The following is a 12988-nucleotide window of genomic DNA, read 5'->3' on the forward strand; positions in this document are numbered from 1 at the left end:
ACACACACACACACACACACACACACACACAGTCTCTTACCTAGGAAGCCTAGGACGAAAGCAAAGCTATAGAGAGTGGGCAGAAACACTTTGCTGAAATCCACCCAATCAGCATTGTTGCAAGGAGTGGAGTCTTCCCCAGCTCCGGCGTAATATTCTGCATAGTCATACGGGCCGGTTGAATTTCTGGGATAATCTGCAAACAAAGAAATTCAACATTTAAGACTTTATTCTTATTCTTATGTAATCCCTGCCCATTGAGATACACCTTAGTTACAGAACATCTGTGTCCAGTTAAATAATGAAAGCTGTTCTCCCGTGAATATTCATAAAGCCTGAATGTATCACAAAGCTGCGAACACCTCTTCAGGGTAACTCCATCGTGTTGGGTCGATGAGTGGATACATCTAGAAGGCGGTTGTTCGTGGTTGGTCTGCCCTCTGCTGGCCTTCACAAGTAGTTCACTCCCTTTTAGAAACCCTTGGTGTCAATTCCACATCAGAACCACCAGTTGTTAAAAAGCCCACTGCATGTCATTCTGTGTTTTCCCTTTTCCCTGGTAGTCCGGCGTGTGTTTAGTCTGTGAAGCCTCATTGTGTCATTTCCTGTCTCTCTCTTCTCATACTTTCATAGACCTTAGATGTTCCACAGATACAACTCTTTCAGACGTGTTTCAGATGAAATGGTAACCTTATGAAGTTACTTCAGGTTTACATAATGATGTGTTCTTCCCTTAGCTGATGCGATGTCTATACCTAGCTTTAAACATTTGAAGCCTGTTTGCTCAATCTGAATAGTTTTAAAGATCGTCACCTTCCTAAACTAATGGCCGAAGTCATATTTGAGACTAATCTAACCTTTCAGAAGTAACGCTTACAATTACTGCATAATTAGGAATTAGGAAAAGTACATTTCAATTCTTATTATTGTCTCCTTTTTCCACATTACATTTCCATCTTATTAGGAAAGGTTCAATGTTTTAATTGAATATGGCCAAATGATATTCATCAAATAGCTTTAATGTATTAATGTATTCATACCACAGTGCAATTACAAAAATGTTCTTCACAATGATCACACAGACCGTACGCCTACTCCTTTCAGTAAGAGATGCACCTGACTTTTCAGACACTCATCAGGAATCATCCAATGAGACCGTCGTTAAAGAGATGGAGCAGCATGTACCGGGCCAAGACCCTGTACCAGGCCAAGACCCTGTACCAGGCCAAGACCCTGTACCAGGCCAAGACCCTGTATCAGGCCAAGACCCTGTATCAGGCCAAGACCCTGTACCAGGCCAAGACCCTGTACCAGGCCAAGACCCTGTACCAGGTGGAGCACCATGTACCAGGCCAAGACCCTGTACCGGGCCAAGACCCTGTACCGGGCCAAGACCCTGTACCAGGCCAAGACCCTGTACCAGGCCAAGACCCTGTACCAGGTAGATCAGCATGTACCAGGCCAAGACCCTGTACCAGGCCAAGACCCTGTACCAGGTGGATCAGCATGTACCAGGCCAAGACCCTGTACCAGGTGGATCAGCATGTACCAGGCCAAGACCCTGTACCAGGCCAAGACCCTGTACCAGGTAGATCAGCATGTACCAGGCCAAGACCCTGTACCAGGCCAAGACCCTGTACCAGGTGGATCAGCATGTACCAGGCCAAGACCCTGTACCAGGTGGAGCAGCATGTACCAGGCCAAGACCCTGTACCAGGCCAAGACCCTGTATCAGGCCAAGACCCTGTACCAGGCCAAGACCCTGTACCAGGCCAAGACCCTGTACCAGGTGGAGCAGCATGTACCACGCCAAGACCCTGTACCAGGCCAAGACCCTGTATCAGGTGGATCAGCATTTACCAGGCCAAGACCCTGTACCAGGTGGAGCAGCATGTACCAGGCCAAGACCCTGTACCAGGTGGAGCAGCATGTACCAGGCCAAGACCCTGTACCAGGCCAAGACCCTGTACCAGGTGGAGCAGCATGTACCAGGCCAAGACCCTGTACCAGGCCAAGACCCTGTACCAGGTGGAGCAGCATGTACCAGGCCAAGACCCTGTACCAGGCCAAGACCCTGTATCAGGCCAAGACCCTGTACCAGGCCAAGACCCTGTACCAGGCCAAGACCCTGTACCAGGTGGAGCAGCATGTACCAGGCCAAGACCCTGTACCAGGCCAATACCCTGTATCAGGTGGATCAGCATGTACCAGGCCAAGACCCTGTACCAGGCCAAGACCCTGTATCAGGTGGATCAGCATGTACCAGGCCAATACCCTGTACCAGGCCAAGACCCTGTATCAGGTGGATCAGCATGTACCAGGCCAAGACCCTGTACCAGGTGGAGCAGCATGTACCAGGCCAATACCCTGTATCAGGCCAAGACCCTGTATCAGGTGGATCAGCATGTACCAGGCCAATACCCTGTACCAGGCCAAGACCCTGTATCAGGTGGATCAGCATGTACCAGGCCAAGACCCTGTACCAGGTGGAGCAGCATGTACCAGGCCAAGACCCTGTATCAGGTGGATCAGCATGTACCAGGCCAAGACCCTGTATCAGGTGGATCAGCATGTACCAGGCCAAGACCCTGTACCAGGCCAAGACCCTGTACCAGGCCAAGACCCTGTATCAGGTGGATCAGCATGTACCAGGCCAAGACCCTGTACCAGGCCAAGACCCTGTACCAGATGGATCAGCATGTACCAGGCCAAGACCCTGTACCAGGCCAAGACCCTGTATCAGGTGGATCAGCATGTACCAGGCCAAGACCCTGTACCAGGCCAAGACCCTGTATCAGGTGGATCAGCATGTACCAGGCCAAGACCCTGTATCAGGTGGATCAGCATGTACCAGGCCAAGACCCTGTACCAGGTGGATCAGCATGTACCAGGCCAAGACCCTGTATCAGGTGGATCAGCATGTACCAGGCCAAGACCCTGTATCAGGTGGAGCATGTACCAGGCCAAGACCCTGTACCAGGCCAAGACCCTGTATCAGATGGATCAGCATGTTCCAGGCCAATACCCTGTATCAGATGGATCAGCATGTACCAGGTCAAGACCCTGTACCAGGCCAAGACCCTGTATCAGATGGATCAGCATGTACCAGGCCAAGACCCTGTACCAGGCCAAGACCCTGTATCAGGTGGATCAGCATGTACCAGGCCAAGACCCTGTATCAGGTGGATCAGCATGTACCAGGCCAAGACCCTGTATCAGGTGGATCAGCATGTACCAGGCCAAGACCCTGTACCAGGTGGATCAGCATGTACCAGGCCAAGACCCTGTATCAGGTGGATCAGCATGTACCAGGCCAAGACCCTGTACCAGGTGGATCAGCATGTACCAGGCCAAGACCCTGTATCAGGTGGATCAGCATGTACCAGGCCAAGACCCTGTATCAGGTGGAGCAGCATGTACCAGGCCAAGACCCTGTATCAGGTGGATCAGCATGTACCAGGCCAAGACCCTGTATCAGGTGGAGCAGCATGTACCAGGCCAAGACCCTGTACCAGGTGGATCAGCATGTACCAGGCCAAGACCCTGTATCAGATGGATCAGCATGTACCAGGCCAAGACCCTGTATCAGGTGGATCAGCATGTACCAGGCCAAGACCCTGTACCAGGCCAAGACCCTGTACCAGGCCAAGACCCTGTATCAGGTGGATCAGACAATAACTTAAACACTCATTGAAGAAGAGAGTGTTGCTGAAGATGCCAAGCCGACCCGTCCACACCATGAAGAAGACACAGATGATGATGATGATGATGATGATGATGATGATGATGATGATGATGATGATGTTATCATAGACCCAAACTACAATCCATCCTCTGAGTCGTCTGTCCCTGAAAAGGAAGACAGTCTGGCAGCAACTTCAGAACATTATGGTCTCATCTCGAGGATGTGTATGAAACAACACGGTCAAAAGGAAACGTCTCAAAGGAATGGCTGCAAAGGTTACAGGCCTTCCCTGCTATTCAAAGTTCTGTCAACGAGTCACGACTCGAGACTGTCAACCCATTACAGAAGAGCTGAGGATATTTCAGAAAGTTTGGTCAATGGACGACTGGGAAGAACATACGTCACCACTTTGGTCCGAAGGTTGCCTTGAAAGAAGGGAAGTTGGTGAGGGATCCAGCAGTTCATCATTTTCCCACCAACTGAAACTTCAGGATGGAAAGAATCTTAAAGTGTGCAAAGCTTTCTTTCTTCTACACTTGGTATCCCTGAAAGAACCATTACCCTGGCTGATCAAAGACACCATCGACCATGAGGAACCAGTGGCAGACTACATCTCCACCTAAGAGTGGCAAAATGCAGAGCTGGAAACTGCTGTCACAGATTTCCTCAAGGACTGGTTATAGGATCTGCCCACTGATGATTCACACTCCTGCAGAAGCACAGCGACCTAAAGACAAGAAGTTCCTTCACCCAGACAGAACCATCCAGACTACATCGGGAATACCAACAGGCAGCTGCAACTGCTGAAGGTGATGCTCTGCCAATCGAGGAGAGGAGGTTTCAGGACCTTCCGTCCATGAGACACGTCATGCCCGTGGAGTGCCTGTCTTTGCTGCCCCTGAACGCCTCGCTGGACATTTTTCTTTTTCCATTTTTTTCTTCCTGAGTATAGTGATGTAATCTTACCCAGGTCCAAATGGACCAATCCGTGGAGCTCCTCACTCACACACACACACACACACACACACACACACACACACACACACACACACACACACTCACACTCACACTCACACTCACACTCACACTCACACTCAAGCCTTATCTTTTCTCAGCCGCAATACTCCGCGGAGTTTCGCCAACACACTCGGCCGCAGCTGTGTGGATCTCCACTCACAGTTCGCCCACACTCACGTGTGTGTGCTCAGGCTGAGTTCGGGCTGAGTTTTGCCGTGTCTCGCAGACCCCACGCAGCAACCAGGAAACGACACCAGTAGTCCAGCTCACACTGTCGGCTCCTCGAGTCTCAAAGGGCGGAGCAGCGAGCCCTGAAACGTCTCGCCAACACGGCACCCAGAACCCACGCAGCATTCTCATCTGTTTCTCATTTCTGGTTGCTAACAAACGCCATTGTAACACATAATCACACATCAGAGCACAGTGGGCTCACAGGGAGGGGGGGGGGGGGGGGCTCCAACAAGGCGTGTAGGACAGAGAGTGAATACACATACTATACAGAGATGCTGTTTGAGAAACCAATGTGAGTTTGGAACATTGAACAATGTGAATCTATTCTAGTCGACCTCAACGATGGAACTATGATCAGTAGAGATGGCCGTGACATGGGACCTTGAAATGGAAAAGGGTTAGCTGCAATTAAAAACACAGCAAAGAAGAGCTGGAGGGAGTAGTGAGGAGAGGCACATGCCTCCTCAGCGTTTGATTTACTTGCCTTTTGTTTTATTTAGCTAAGAGTGATTTAAGTTGTAGCTTTTGAGTTTGCTATATTGAATTAAATGACCGACCCAAACTGCCCTCTGAGTCTCTGTATGCTCTTCTAGCATTTCAAACTGTTAGTGGCTGACCCCGCCCCATGGTCTGTCACAGTAATGTGGAAAAGAGAAGTGCACTGTTTTGCCTAAGTCACAGCAACATGTTCGTAATAAGGCCTAAGTCATCTAATCCTCTTATTTTACACAATTGACAGACAGTGTTATTTGTAGGTCAATAGTCATACAGTATATTCTCAGAACCTTTTTGTGTGAAATAATTCATATATATCATATATTCTATATTTGGTTCAGTTTTTTGAAAAACGTTCAAATATGACTTAGGCCATTAGTTTAAGACGAGATATTTGTCAAGGCCCTTGGATAACTGCCAAAGCGTTTTTAATACACAGTTTAATGTGTCTTCAGTTTAATAAAGAAAGTACCAAAAAGAACTCCTGTCTGAGGAGCTTAAACATTGTTTAGAGATCGTAAAGACACAAGTCTAAAGAAAGGACGGCTGCATTAGTGACTCACAAGAACACCTTTAGACCTCAGGGGTCACTCATCAGAAACAAACCAAACAACACGCAGGTCACACATATATTCACCAATGAAGACTGGCTAAATGCTTTCACCTGTCATGATGATGTCTCAGTGAGGCGGGCTCCTGTCACACAGGGGCTGCTCTGCGGGGCTCATAGAGACTCAGATGTAAAGTGATGCTCTGACTTTCTGCAGTGCCCTATCAATAGAAAGAGAAGTAGGCTACAGCTGCTGTTTCCTGTACGTCCCTCAGAGTGAATCTGAGATCTTTATCAGTTGCTCACACAGTTCACATCTTCATCTTTTCTTATGTAGACAAATCTTTAACACATTGAAAGCAAGCATCATATTTATTTTCAGTCCAGCAGGATTCTAAAAACCTATCCCTGTTAATTAGGGCGTGAAAGTGTGTCCCAAGCATTTAGCAGAGACTCGTGACGCGGAGGCCCACAAACAGCCCCCTGTGGTTTCGCAGCAACTTCCACACATGCTGACTCTCAAGTGGGCAGAACGGCTGGCACACGGCTGCCGTCTGGATCCATCTACAAGGCGGCACATCTCAACCCAGGGATAGCCATGATGATGATCCAGTAGTGATGCTGCGAGGTGTGCACGCTCACATGGCTGCAACAGCATGGACCATAGCCCACACTCATCAGGGTCACAAACAGGATCCACTGTAGAAGCCGACCTGTTCAACGAAGCAGAGGGGAAGGAACGTCAGGCTCTGGCTAACCTGGCCTCGATGAGGTTCTTCATACAGTCGACATTACACAGCAGGTGTCCCGCACAGCGGACAGCTGTCGTCACCGTAGAAAACATCTCACCTTTTATTATTAGCAGAATATCACGCACTGTAAAAACAACTAGCGCTGAAGGAAGACGGGGTAAACCCACACATACAGTCTTTGCAGAATCATTATTTACTTTTGCTCCACTTTCCCCTTCACCCCTTCGACACGCCACTTGTAGAAGGACGTGTTTTTTATAGATAATTGGTAATCGGCCTGTTTGAATGTGTTCTGCTTTCTGAACTAATAAGTACCCTAACCCTCTGAGTTTCAAACTTGAGTTATAATGGACTTGTTATGGTTTTGTATTCCACCTGATAGAGGTAACAAAGGAGCCCTCAGCCAGAGCAGCAGCAGCCAACAAGCTGACTGTTGCTATCTGTAAACCATGCCCCCCAAACATAATTCCGGCCAATCAGCGTCTTCAGATCTGATGCTCAAAGGGCGCCCTTTCAGCGCCCTGGCCTGTGTGTCTGTGAGTTGTTTAGACTCGTATCCAAGGTGACGCTCCAGTAGTTGTCTGCAGGTGTAGACTCCGGTGCTAGTGGATCGCCGGAGCTGTAGATTAACATGTACATGCTTATTGTAGTTGTAAGGGCAATGCCTGTGGCACCATGGAGCATATATGTGGGCTGGACCTGTATTTTACAGGAAAGGAGTGATCAGAGGGTCGAGTTGTCGATTCTTGTTCAGTTTCCATCTTCCTCACCCTCTCAGACTTTGAGTTGCGCGCTGCTAAAGAGACACGCTACCATGGAAACCAAACAATGGTGTAGCTGTATTAAAGTCCGAGTGGAAACAGTCCAGAGTAAATCTGATTTTGTCAGAAATCGGGAGAAATGCGGGAGCAATATGACCCCGGGAGGAAACCGGGAGAGGGCAATGAAATCGGGAGGGTTGACAAGTAGGAGCTCAGAACAGACTCATAATACACACCGCACACAGAAGGATTCAAACGTGTGTTTTTCAATGCAAACACAAATGTGTTCCGTTTCATAAACATCTAAATCAAATCCAAATACAGAAAAAAGTTTTACACATGCATTTTTGATCCTCACATATTCTTTCCCGTTTAAATCCCCTGAACCTGCAAAGCCAAACCGCTCTCTGTGCACGTGTGTGGGTTTTTGGAGAGGGGTCTGCCTGCAGGCCATGCTACAGGCCTGCACTAGTCAGGACAGTTCCGGTGTAGGCTGCACTCTCAGGACACCTGCACTGTCAGCACAGGAAGTGACGATTCTGACGAACACGTTTTTTCCCGCCCCCCAAAAGACTCGTTTGATGGAAGTTTTCAAATCACAATGGAGACTCATCACGGAGGTGATGAGTCCGCCCACCGTGCACTTTGGGTCGGCCTTGGTCAAGCCCTTTGGACCCCCCCAGCCTGGTTCTCGTAAAAGTTGAAAATGTTTTGCTCAAATGACACCATGGAGGAATGTAACGGGAGTTGGCAGGGGACTCTGCCCGCCTCACGAGGGACTATTTTCTGACACTTTTTTTTACTTTTCTCCGTTTTTTTTTTTTTTTTTTTTTTTGGCTATTTCACCCGGTTTCTACCGGGGACACTGCCCGGTCTTGGGTGTCCCCACGGCCTGTGTCCAGCCCCCCCCCCCCCCTCCACCTTCAGAGCCTGGACGCTGGGATCTGTGACCTGGTCCGCCGCCATGCGAGTATAGTCCAGGCCCAACTGGACGGCACCGATTACGACTCTGGAGAGGCAATCAGCAACCAGGTTCAACTTGCCAGCCACGTGCTTAATGTCCGTAGTGAACTCTGATATGTAGGAAAGCTGCCGCTGTTCACGTGCCGACCAAGGCTCCGCCGCTTTTGACATGGCGAAGGTGAGCGGCTTGTGGCCGACAAACGCCGTAAACTCCCGGCCGTCCAGCATGAAACGGAAGTGCCGCACGGCCAAATAAAGTCCGAGGATCTCCCGGTAAAAGGCGCTGTACCTGCGTTCTCTGGGCGTCAGCTGGCGGCTTAAAAAGGCGAGCGGCTGCCAAGCACCCTCCACCCACTGCTCGTGCACTGCGCCGACCGCGTAGTCCGACGCGTCCGTGGTGAAGGAGATGTCCGAGTCAGGCAGTGGGCTCTTCCTATCGCTGTTTGAGTATACGCTGCACAAAGATGCAGAGTTGGCCAAAATCATGTTCTCAGTTATCTCGGCTGAGCGAGAGGATGCGCCTGCAGTGCAGAGGAACATGAACCATGCCCAAGGAGGGCTGAACACTTCATCGTCTCCGTCTCTGCTATTTCTCTCTGAGTGCAGCGATGAGGAAGCTGCGACCCTTACCCAGTGTGCCTTGCTCGTGATTCACCGTGTTTGTGTTTCCTCGCACACAATGTTTCAAAAGAGGTTTCTATGTTGCCCTTTATTTGTGTATGTATTTCTGATAAGTGTGCGTCTTTACACGATGCTGTTGGCCTTGCTGTTTGATATATATTGTGCCGCAGGCCCGCAGCACGTGACGGCTTTGTGTGCCCTCCCTTTAGATTCCTTCTGGCGCCGGGTCTGCATACATGGTCATCTTTTCAAACTAGTGACAGATCATAAAGCTCTGGAAACCATATGGAACGATCCCATGTGGAAACCACCTGCGAGGATTGAACGAGGAGGACTCAGGCTTCAACCAGAGGACTTCAAGGTGGAACACAGAAAGGGAGCTGACAGCTGACTACAGCTCGACACCCTCTGCCGTCAAAGACAGGGGATAGCACACGAGCAGCAAAAGTCGCAGAAGAGAATGAGCTTCACTGCAACGCATGCAACACCCAAAGCTATGACGCTCACAGAGATCAAAGCAGAAACACTTAAAGACCCGATCCTTCAAGAGGTCATCTCTCATGTAACTCCCAACACATGGCACAAGACTGATGAGTCCCAACACGCTGCCATATGCAAACAGTTTAGACGAGTAAGCAGCGAGCTGACAACGTGCATCAGACATAGAACTACGGGGCACTAGAATAGTGATCCCCCCAGGCCTAAGATAGGCCCTACTACAGCTAGCTCACGAAGGACATCAGGGCATCGCTAAAACCAAAGCACCACTCAGAACAAAGGTGTGGTTTCCAGATATCGATCAGAGAGCAGAAGCATCAGTACGCAGCTGTCCATACTGAGCCATTACAGATGTCAAGCCTACCAGAAGCACCCTGGCAGCATCAGCGCAGACCTCTATGGACCACTACCAACAGGAGAGTGCCTGTTAGTCATGATAGATGAGTATACACGCTACCCAGTTGTTGAGAGTGTTAGATTCAGCTAACACAATCATTCCAGTCATGGACAAAGTGTTCTCGGTTTGGAATCCCCAGAGTGGTAAAAACTGATAATGGCCCCTCATTCAACAGCAGCCAATTCTCTCAGTTTGGATTTCATCATGGCCGGATCACACCTCTTTGGCCTCAAGCTAACGCTACAGCTGAAAGACTCATGCGCACACTGGGCAAAGCAGTACGTGTGGCAGAAACACAGGGGGTTCATTGGAAACAACATTTGAACATATTCCTACGTGAGTACAGATCTACATCTCACAGCACAGCAGAGAGCTCACCGTCTGAACGGTTATTCCAACGCAGTGTACACAAAGAGCACTTCATTCACTCACGCTGCCAACAAGAGCTCACACTCAGAAGTGAGAGCTAAGGACAAGATGAACTCTCATGCAGACACTCATCGTCATGCTACACCTCACACTTTCACTCCAGGTCACATCGTGCTTCATCGCCAGCCCAAGCACAACAAACCCACCACACCATACAACACTAAACCCTACTCTGTGACTAAAGTCAAAGGCTCAATGGTTACAGCGGCAAGAGATGGACATCGCATAGTCTGTTCATTCTTCAAGAAGATCGCTGGAGAGCTACTTGACATCCCACCAGAGCCAGTCAGTGATGACTCTCCTGTCACAGCAACACCCAGATATCCCACGAGACACGACGGGCGTCCTCCTGCCTATTTACAGGACCATAGTGTATGGACTGCTAAACACGTGAATGATACTCTGGGTATATACAAATGTGTATATTTCCAACTGTTATTAACTTCAAGAGACTGTTGAGTCCTGGTTAGGACAAGAAGTGAGATTCATGGGAAACAGTTTTAATGCACTTTCAGTATGTGGATGTGTTCAAAGCTAACATGTGATGCAAAGGTCTTAGAGACACTGTTACAGCAGAATTGCACTAGTTCCAGATCACTGTTATGTTGAATGCAGTATAACAGCCAAATGTTTAAAGCTATTCAAAAGAAAAGGGCAACGTGATATTCATGTGAATGTGTTGTGCTCTCAGTATGACTGCGCCCCCTGCTGTCCACACAGCATATAGATACACCAGCAGTGATGAAGTGCACAGTAAGCATAACGTGTGTGAGCCAGCACTGGTGAATAAAGCCTGTTAACGTCCAGCAGGTCCAACATGGAAACATTACAGTGTTCACTGTAGTGATGATAGCTTCACATTATTGAACCTTCTCCCTACAGTAATGTAAGAGGCTCAGCAAACATGATCAACAAACAGTCTGATGCAGAATGAACACACAGCTGTCTGTGAAATGACAGACTTCCTCCTCCGACCATAATCTAATTCATGTGACCTCTTTTAAACCGTATCTCAAACATGTTTTCTTTCACTATCAAACACTTTGACTCCATGTCGACCCCACTTCCTGTGGCTGGCGTTCTTTACGCACACGCCACTGACGACCCTCCACCACACACTGCGTTCAGGTGTTTGAGGCGATGGAGAGCAAGAAGCTTTAATATATCACTAGATGTTTGAAAATGGAAATGTGCTTACCGCACGCCGACACCACTGAGTGTGTGTTCTGCCGCCGGGCATCCCGCCTTCATGTAGCTACTGTCAACTTGCATTGCTCCCTTTTTGTGTCAAATCCTGCTGCAGAGCGCATCTCTCGTCAGGTGGTAACTCTTGTTTGTTGTTGTTTCCTTGTCATTATGTAAGGTACTGGCAGCGGTCTCTCTGCGTTTGACCCATCCTAGTGTTAGAGCAGCGCTTGGTGTTAACACTGTGCAAAGGTGTGGTTTCTCTGTATCTGTTGAAATAGCAGAAAGTGAGAAGGGGGATATGTTTGAGCTTTTCTTTCTATATGTGTTCTGTTCACTTTGGAAAGTCGCTTTCAGCTCACCAGGAGTAAGACATTGTTTTTGGAAAGCCGTCTTGTAATCGCTGTACGCTGCTCTCTCTCGTCTCCTCTTCACAAACACTAGCACCCCCGCCCCCCCCACCACCACCGTTGACAAAGGACTAGCGGTACCGAGTTGGGCCGGTCAAGTTTCCCGGGCTGATTTGTAGTCCCAGTCCGCCCCTGGCCCCCTGCCCTATGGTGATTATTTCTTTGCCGTACACATTGAATAGAAAAAGACTCTGAACATGCGCAGTGTAGTTTTTACAGCTTCCATTCACTTTGACAGTGAGAGGGAGGGGCTATAGGGGCTTGACCCACGTTCACGGCTCAATAGGCACACACTGTGGACACTAATTAGAAGAATACAGACTAAAACAGCAATGTACAGACAAATCAGCTGACTAAACATGATCTTAAAATATATTTTAACATGTATTTTGTTTGCATTTATTTGCATTTTTTTTTAGAATTATTATTTGAATTACTTTCTGCTGACACTAGGTGGGGCTGCACCCCACCTGCCCCTAATGACCAGTCGCCACTGCTGAGACCTGCTATTGCCTAAAAATAGCATGATAGGTGACCTTTCAAACCCTCTGGGACGTCCTGCAGACCTCTCAGTCTCTTCTTCTCTGCAGAGGCTGTAATTTCCTCCTCGTTGTGAGGCAGCCATGCAGAGGACGATCGCTCCAGAATGAGGACCCGTTACCTTTGTTCTCCGTCCTGCAGGAATCTCAGCGCTGCAAAGAACAACTATTCAACTTTGCAATCAGGAAATATCAGAAAGCGCTAAAAGTGTTTATTTACAAGGATTTATCCTCAGTGTTTTCGCACAATAAAGACATTTAATAATATTAAAAAGGAGAAGAATAGAAACGCAAAATCAAAAAATTACAATACATTTATTTTAAAATATATATATATAAAATACAAATACCTTTAAAACATGGTTATGGGATGTGTACAATGTTACAGTCATTATTTCTTTGAGGTGTGTTTATTCAGTTCACATCTTCACTATTTAAGAAGTTTATCTATTTAT

The 12988-nt window shown here is 48.3% G+C and overlaps 1 long non-coding RNA gene across 2 annotated transcripts; it reads right to left on the reverse strand.

Moving 5' to 3' along the window:
* Positions 1-45: 45 nt before the first annotated feature.
* On the reverse strand, positions 46-12149 carry LOC307022659. 2 transcript variants are annotated; one of them, XR_013803473.1, is made up of 4 exons: positions 11947-12149; positions 11598-11853; positions 6093-6691; positions 46-196 (listed from the first exon to the last, which is right to left on the reverse strand). It is a non-coding gene; the product is annotated as an uncharacterized lncRNA (long non-coding RNA). The 2 variants fall into 2 exon arrangements; XR_013803472.1 differs by lacking the exon at positions 6093-6691.
* Positions 12150-12988: the final 839 nt, after the last annotated feature.

The sequence above is a fragment of the Notothenia rossii genome (genome assembly GCF_949606895.1).
Source record: "Notothenia rossii genome assembly, chromosome: 10".
Lineage (NCBI taxonomy): Eukaryota > Metazoa > Chordata > Actinopteri > Perciformes > Nototheniidae > Notothenia > Notothenia rossii.